Consider the following 9,502-nt stretch of genomic DNA (forward strand, 5'->3'; position numbering starts at 1 on the left):
TGCATTCACATGTTATATTGTTGGAAAATCAAACCAAGACAAACGATAAACAAACTGTTACGGAGGCTGCAGCTTTGAAGTTGGAATATTGTTCAGTGTTGGCGAAGGTTTCCGCTCTGAGAGACTTCTGGTTTTATTTGTTCTAACAATTTAAATCCACCCATTCTTCCACTTCAGTAGAATCCTGTAGAAACCTCATGTAAGGTCAGCTTTATTTTTGTTATTTTTGTTTTCACAGAAAAATACACATCAGAAATCTTGGTTACAGAATTATTCTTGCTCAGTTTGAACTCTAATAAAGCCTAATTCATGAAGTGGTACCAGTGATTGTCACGACAGACTGTGTCAATGTGCAGAATGAGGTCAGTTAAAGTGGTTTTATGTATTAAGTTATTGTGCCATTGTGTTTTTTAAAGAAGCTGCTCTGATGTTTAGGCCAGTGACGGGGTTGCTACACAGCTCTGGAAAAGTACGGAAAATTAATTTGATCACTTCCAGGCAGTAAAAACATTCCAAAAAAAAAAATCTGGAAAGGTAAGGTCAGTCCAGATACATACATGACTGTGTATATTATTCATAAAATGCTGTTATAAGACTACGTGTTTCATGCAGTTGTAGACCCAGTGCAATTTCACACAGTGTGATATTTGTTGTGAAGAATGATATTGAGCTATTGAGTGATTTAGTCAAGTTGACATTATACAGCTGCTATCAGCATACATCACATTTAACACAAAATACCAAAATATTCAAATCCAGTCAAGAAAATATCTGAAGTGGAAAAGCTGTAGGAACCCTGAAGGGAGGGCTATTTTTTTTTGTATTTCTTTTTATTTATTTTTTTTCGTTGAATGCAAACTGTAAACTGTTTGAGATGGATCCGTTCATGAAGGGAAATACTTCGGTATGCAATCACTGACTGCTGCGTCCTGCAGGCAGCTTGGATGTTAACTGTGTTCTCTGACATTCCAGAAGAAAATAAAACTCAGTCGCCTACCCAGTACTCTGGTTGGTTGTTTGTCTTTTCATATTGCATGAATAAATAATAACAACTTATAGTAACTTTTCTAAAACCAATGTTTACAAGGTGCGTTACATGCTGTAAAACACAAAGAGACTCAGATGTTTGGAGTTTTTCCATCACAAACATTTATTTCCATTGTGGTCTTCCATGAAAGACAAAAAACAACCTGACATACACACAAAACACAGTAAAAACAATCAAAAGATGATAGATCTATAGCTAAATTGTCTTCATACTGGTCGCTTCTGTTTCTTCCAAAGTAATCTTCCCACTTCCTTTTTTTTTAAAACTGCTTTGGTAGGAGAGAGTTTGATTTTCAGAGATACCAGAGGAGCAAAATAATGTTCGAGCTGCTGAGTTTTTCACATGGGGGATTATACAAAATGTGGAATATGAACTATAGTAACATGAGTTTTGAGATATCGAGGGGCAGTGCCATTTATAACATTACACGTATGATTAAGTTTCAGCTGTTCATTTTAGCATACATTATTAATTGGTATACCTCTTATCTGAGAGGTCTAAATTTCTCTCTCCCTTGGATATTTTAAGTCAGAAAAAGTAGACAGTGGGCCTCATGCAAGAACATTTTCGTATTGTTATCGTAAATTTCTCGTACTTTTTTCGTGAGGTGGACTCGTACGAGTGTGCCACGTCAGATTCACCAAACGCTCCTTAAGAAAACATCGTAAATGACCTGCGTAAACATGATGAATGGCACCTGTTCTAAATGAACGCGCGTTCATGAGAATTGTGAATTTGCATAATTGACGCCCCAATAATGCCATATAAGGTTAGGCGTCCGGCCCATATGTTGGGAAGCTTCATTCATAAAAAATGACACGGAAGACTAAGGAGAAGTCTACCAGCTCTGAGACTGAAGTCCTACTGTCAGAAATAAGTCAACCAAAGCATATAATATTTAATATAATTCAATAGTGGAATCAAAGGTCCTGCTAAAGCCAAGGAATTGGGGAAAAAAAAAAAAATATATATATATATATACATATATATATATATTGTGGCGAGCTGTGGTTACTTCAATCAAAGATAACACCGGACACGTTTCAAAGCTAACAGCTTTAATTGCAGTTAGAAGCAGTTAGCAGTTCAATATTCACAGCAAAACGGTAGGCGGGTCATTTCTTTCACTACGAACATTACTAACGGTGTCAACTAATACGAACTAGTAAATTCTCAAACTAAAGCAAATACACATAATTAAAAGAATCTCTATAAGCAGTTATTTAGGGTTAAATAATCCTACCAGGCCAACAGAGCATGAATAACAATCTAGTTTCAGACACTTTTCATTCCCAAGCAAAATATGGCATTGCTTTTGTTGTTAATTTAATTTGAGGGAATTGTTTAAGCTGTTTTTATGTCAGCTGATACATAACACACAGGCCTAGTGCTATTCAATGCAGACTAGTAGTTGCCGAGATGGGCGAGGCTTCTCCTCATGCCAAAGCAAAAATGTCATTGTTTCAGTTTTAAATTGTTTGGATTATTTCTATGTTGAGCTGTCCATGATGCTGAAAGTGCCCATAATGCATTTAAGTTGAAGTCCAAAAATATACCATTATTAATGCAAACCAACTTGAATCCTCGCTTTTTTTTTTTTTGTACATTAGCTCTTGAAATGGGCCCCCAGATGCTTAAGGCCGCCTCTGCAGCAACCTGTTACCACTAGTAACATTCATTTTATAATCGCTTTACGTAAATATAATACTGACTCATTTATACCATTTAACAGCATAAAATAAGTGCAGAGACCAACGATGACTTACAACACACAGTCAGTATGCATTAGTAACACCAAGAACCACATATTTACACTCTGGTATTTGAATGGCATTTTACCACTTTAAGTAATTGGCAAACATAACCAATGAAAATACAATAACCAATTCAAAACATGTTTCATGAAATATCTGCAACAGGCACTAAGTCTTAAAACATGAGCCTTCAGAGTTGACTCTTGGCTGGGAAAATATGTTCTAGCAAAAATATGTTCTAGCAAATTCTAGGAAAGCACAACTCATTTTAAAACATTATCATTTTAAAACATTAGCATAACCAAACCTATGCAGTAACGTATAAGATTTAGCTCATAAAACAGAATATCTTCTACCTTTATCTCCAATTGGTTTTAGGTTACAAAAGACTTGTTAGAAACTATTACAAAATGGTACAGAAATACTTTTGCACATTAAAGTTTCTAAATCTACAAAGTTAAAATCTGGCTAGCATGCTAGAAATCAAAACACTCACCGAAGATTCACTTGAAATTTGGCCAAAAGAAAACTGCAACATGTCAATAAAAAGGCTTCTGGTGATCCTTAGTCAGTAAACTAACGGTAGAAACTAAAAATAAAACTCACTTTTATGTGGTTTAGGAAAAATGTTTATGAGTAGTCACATTCCCTATCTCTGGACAGCATGGGTGTTATTTTTAAGTGTCATTTTAAGCCCAAGGAGTTCACCGGGCCCAGGTGCACTCCATTGGCACCGATGACGACCCCGCCCACCAGGCTCCTGCAGGACAGACGAACATGCACAGCAAGCAGAGCAGGAGAGTGGGAGGGTCGTCACACCCCCCTCCATAAAAACAGGGTCCCACCAGGAACCCCTGTAACAAACAAAAGACAAGTTTACAAAATTATACACTTCATTTTCTCCGGCTCGCCTGCCCCTGGCCAGCTTCTTACCCCGTCCTCAGCAGACCTCGGTACCTAGGCGGCATTTAAGAGGAAGGTAAGAGCAGCACAGGAGAACAGAGACAACACAATTGGGCTTCAAGGCTGGGACAACAGGACCATCACCGTGTTGTCAGTCCCTTCACGTGGTGAAGATTGAGGTTGTACAGTGTAGAGGGCAAGGCAAAGCAACAGGAAAGACTGCACAACAGACTTTCCAGCACAGGTGACCAGACAAACAACTCCCACCCAAAAAGATGACACTCACACTGTCATCACCTTGCGGGAGGTGGTGTCGGCAACAATGTTCCCAAACTCGCTGCTAGGTTTTCAGGCTTACCAAGAGGCTGCTTCCAAGCCAGTGTACCCTGCTCAAACAGATAGGCTGCAACCTCAGTCTTATGACCGTGAATTGCCCAAAAGGGTGCATAGCTCATCCAACAAGACTGCTCCGAAGTAGGACACCCAACTACAAACAGTAGTCCTACTGACACTGTGGCAACACAAACACCAAAACCACAGTGCCATAGCAGCACCCAAAAAGCTGCACATCCCTAGTGCAAGCCAAACACACACAAACACACAGTGTTACCCATACAAAGCGTAGTACTGGCCACACCAGCACATTACAAAGATGACACTGGCACACAAAGACCAAACTGTCAAGAGCAGGTAACTTACAAGCCTTCAGGAAAGCACTTACCAACTGTAAGCCATTAACACTAGCAATATCTAAAGCCATCATAGCTCATGCTTACCCAAGCCAAAACTGCCCAATCCTCAACACTAGCCACAATCAACCACAAAACAGAGCCACAAGAAGAAGCCTAATTACAAAAAAAAACAACATGGCTACAGTGCACCCAGCAGACACGGTCGGGCAGCCTACCCAAACGGAGCTTCCCCACTAGCTACCTAACCAGTAACTAGCTAAATACAACCCTAGTCTTCATGCGACTACTTGTGGTGGGTATTTATGCACTAAAACCCACTGGTGCAAGAAAAGCGATCGGCAAGCCGACAACCCTCTCGAGACCAGGGATGTGCTCCCGAGACAACTGCTCTTTCCACGTTCGTCACAACACTACCAAAAGGAAACCAGTGAAACCCAAAGGGGAAACACTGCTATGCCTAACAGGGGAAATACACAGTACTGCTCCAAAACTTACCAGGCTAGGCTACCCAAACTAGTACTGCTAGTACACCAAGGCCAAAGAACACTTTCCGAGGTCCCCACCAACAAACATCTCCAGCACCGGCGGATGCCAGAGATGGCTTCCCCCTCACCCAACACCACAAACTACTGGCAAATATAAATGATACCAGGCAACCAATGAAACAGGAATAACTTACCAGCGGGGACACAACAGTAAGCCAAACCATAGCACAGACTAAGCCAAACAATACCAAATGGCCCCGCTATTGCGGTCCAGCCAAAAAGATAGGTAAACTGAGTTCAGGTGGGTCGACACTCCACTACATCCCTGCATACATACATGGGGAGAATGGGGTAAAATGAGCCACTTTTAACATTTTGTGCTACTACGGCAAACTAAATCTATATTGATTTCAAACAATAATTACTATATAAAATATTTTTCGTAGCTAATACAGTTTTAGAAATATGACCAATTAAAGATGACCAATGGAGTTTTCGGCCACTAGTGGTGCTAGCAGCGGCGTCGTTAGGCCTGGGCGTCCGAGGCTACAGCCCCGAATGTTTTATGAATAGCCCTGGATCTCAAAAAAAAAAAAAAAATTCGAGTTAGTAGTCAGAGCGGGCCGGTTATTTTACGTGAGCCAGCTTTGAAGCCCGGCTTTGGGTGCATCGAGGTACATGCCGGGACACAAATCGAACTCACCTGTCGCTGCTTGCTAGTGTGTCTGTTTGGTAGCGGGCTCTGCCAATCTGTCATCCTGTAGTTTGAGTCCAACTAAAGGAACAGTTTATGTTACTTATGGTACTGTCTACCATGGAGCACTGAGATTTATTACAAATTTTAAAGCCCTTACTCACCATTGCTCTTTGTATGCTCGGGTTGGATGGTCTGCCTTGTCCACCCGCAGACTTAACCATTGGCACATCCTTATTTATAGGGCTATTCTTGGTCTGCTTCCATCTTACCTACAGATCTACATCCTTCAAAAAAGTATGGGAAGTTATTGTCTTCGCTCCCAGGACTTATTCCTACTAACTGTCACTAAGGTCCGTACTGAACTGGGAAAAAGGGCGTTTAGGTATGCTGCTCCTCTGCTTGGAATCAGTTGCAAAATTACCTGAATCTTCGGGAGCTGGTCTCACTGGATGCATTTAAAGTGTCTCTAAATGACTTGGAAGCAAACACATCTGGCTGTAGATGTTTTGAATGTTGATGAAATGTGTTCTTTGTTTTCATTCTAAATTGTTATATGTTTGTTTTATGTCTGCAACCATGTAACTGTGCTGCTGCCTGTCTTGGCCAGGACACTCTTGAAAAAGAGATTTTTAATCTCAATGAGACTCCACTCCTGGTTAAATAAAGGTTAAATAAAAAATAAAAAAACGTTACGTTATGGATGATTTTAATCGGTCGGTCCTAGTCTAGGTCAGAGAAGGCAAGGTGGCCTACAGCCAGGAAACACAATGTCAGGAAAAGACAAGACAGGTTATGGATCTTCTTCACGTTTTCAAAAGAGGAAGAAAGGTACGATATGTTATAGGTTAGTTTAATCAAGTGATTGATTATTCATATCTGGAAAGACAGCAAAAATCAGGCAGCTGTGTGGTGGCGAGTTGACTGACACTTGGTTGATAGCTTCATGGTTAGATGCCTACAAGCTATAGCAATTTTGTTTTTTTAGCTCAACATCTTCAATATAATATTGGATCACTGTAAACAAAACGTTACTATTTCTCTCCAGTCAGCTGGTTAGTCAGTTAGTTACTGAATCCTCCCATTCAGGTCTACTTATGTGGGCTGCTGAACATTAAATGCAAAAACAAATTCTCTTTTATATATATATATTTATATATATATATATATATATATATATATATATATACATATATTATATTTTATATTTGTGCCTCTGTATATTTTATATGCTGGTAGACTCCTCCAGCCATTCAGAATGGATTAGGCTTTTCATGGTGATCTTTGATGTGGCATTGAAAATATCAGCTTCCTAACAGAAGGACATCACAGGTTAAATAATTTACTTCTTAAAATTAGTTATGCTTAAAGTTAAGTTTCCATACGTAACAAACAAACCAAAGTAGCTCACTGTTAGGTTGTAGTAAAATAGTGATATAGGTAGTGAAATATATAGAAATATAACTTTTGATTAAATATAACTCACTGGATTACAATTGGATCTTTTTTTTTTGGCCCCGGACCCCCCTACTATGGTTCTGTGACTTCCTCTGGGCTGAGCCCCGGATGTTCTGAAATCTTAACGCCCCTGGGTGCTAGTGAGCAAAGTGGGTCCCCAAACAAAAACAAAAACACGCAAACACACACACGCACACACAAACACCTGCAACTTAGACTGTCAATCATACAAAGTGGCAGGAGCTTCCTTTCCAAGCTGCAGCACTGAGAGGATGTAAACACTGAAAAATTCTATCTTCTAAGACTCCGAACGTCTTAGAAGATAATGTATTCAACATATTCATTGGGGTGTAACAACATACTCTGTCTGTTTGCGTGAAATTACGAATGTAAACAAATCCACGTTGTTTACATTGAAAACTCCGTTGGTCAACTTAAAAGCTGCAATAAGCGATTTTCCGACCACTAGAGGGTGACAGAGACGGCAACACATTTGTAAATAAAGTTATCAGACTCACTTTGACAGATCTTTCTCCTGCTGAAGGTCACATGACAAGTGAAGAGGCAGGTAGCAAGTTCACTAGTTTAACAAGTTCACTAGTTTAAGTCAAGTCAAGTTAGTCAAGTTTATTTATTTATATAGCCCTTTATCACAAGCATGTCTCAGAGGACTTTACAGAGAATGTGTCTAGCTAGGTCTAACTAAACACAATCAGTGGTAAACAAAATTTTGTAGGTGGGAGCAGATTTAGCAGATTTAGCGAGACAAACAATCTACCTATTCTATACAGCCTAACCTACCCTACCCGGCACCCCAGCCTTAGACCCTAAATGCACACAAGGAAAAACTCCCAGGAAAAAACTTGGAAGAAACCTTGGGCGGGCTGAGGCAGATAGGGATCCCCCCCGGGACGGCTTAGCGTGCAATAGGTGCCGGGCAAAACATTGACAGAGTCATGGGCAACAATGATGACAAGAGAAAACAGAGAGAGACAAAAGAAGGAGAAGCAGCATGCGGCGGTGGAGGGGGGCTGAGGGCAGCAGTAAAGGAGCGAGGGCAGCAGTCGTAAATCAGCGTCCAGGAGGGAGCAGCGGAAAGGAAGAGCAAGGCAGCACTGACGACGAAGAGCCAGGGCAGCACCCGTCACTGCCAGGTAGAACACTGACCTGGAGTCAGAGAGGAGGAGAGAGAGGAAGCCGCGTACACACACACAACACACCCAGACACACACACAACACACCCAGACACACACACACACGTAAAGAAGAAGGGGGGAAACAGCTGCAAACAGAACACACAGGGTCAGAGACACACGGGGGGCAGCAGCATCAGGGATGTGGAAGGGACCGAGGCCGGCGCTGACGACCACTGGACTGCACCGGAGTCTGAAAGGGGGAGAGAGGAAGGGGAGAAGCAGCAGCAGCAGAACACAAGACAGACACATTGGGTTTAACAAGTTCACTAGTTGAACAAGTTCACTAGTTTAAGTTTACTCGCTCGCTTCATCGATTTCGCCATTACGAGAATGTTTTTCAGGAGTGGGAGGGGGGGAGCGCTGCTTTTAAACAGCGAGGGAGGAAACAAGATAGTTTTTAAAAAATGAAAAGCTGCTGAATGGAGCGGGAGGAGCTTTGTTCAGCAGCAGAATCTGACAACAAGCTTTAGAAAAGAGGAGAAAACAGCAACACAGCTGCTGCTGTGTGGATGTTGGTTTGTATTATTACGTCTCAATGAAATCTCCACATAGCACACATTACCTTCAGGATTGGTTGTTAGGTCTGATATCGCTTATTGCAGGTTTAAAAAAATTGGTCTTTTGGTTCAACTTGCCCCAAGGTTAGTGGCACATTTTACCCCACAACCACTGTTTTGACAAAACTGCTTCCAAACATTAGAAAACGTCTGCAGTCTTATTGAAAAGTCCAGCACACTGACAACAAAGCAGAGAATGTCCACACTGAGGTTTATGGTGCAGAAATAGGGTAAATTTAATAAAACGTGTGTACAAAAAGTGTACAAAACTGCTTCACACAACAACTCAGGCTCACATGCTCAGTTTAAACTGTCATAAAGCCGTAAACTAATATATAATAAAGCCTCAAACGTATCTGAGTCCATTCAGATACAATAATCATGACATCTTCATCATGATGAAATCACCTGACAGCAAAAATCTATTTTTTTGACCTGGCACTCTTACCACTTTATCTATGAGCTCTCCTCTATCACAGATTCAGGGAAATTAATTTTTCTTCCTCAATCTGTGATCAAGATTTATTTTGCGTATGGTTGCCTAGAAACAAGGGGTGGCCAAACTTATACTTTTCTCTCCTACTGTATGTATTTAGACATATCTATGTACATTATTTTCAAGTATTTTATATGTATGTGTGTATGCAAAGTTTTAAATAATTCCTGCACAGCCTCCACTATAGTGAAGCCCTGAGAGGCAAGAGAAAAAAAAATC

Source organism: Centroberyx gerrardi, chromosome 13, assembly GCF_048128805.1.
Source record: "Centroberyx gerrardi isolate f3 chromosome 13, fCenGer3.hap1.cur.20231027, whole genome shotgun sequence".
In the NCBI taxonomy this organism is placed as follows: Eukaryota; Metazoa; Chordata; class Actinopteri; order Beryciformes; family Berycidae; genus Centroberyx; species Centroberyx gerrardi.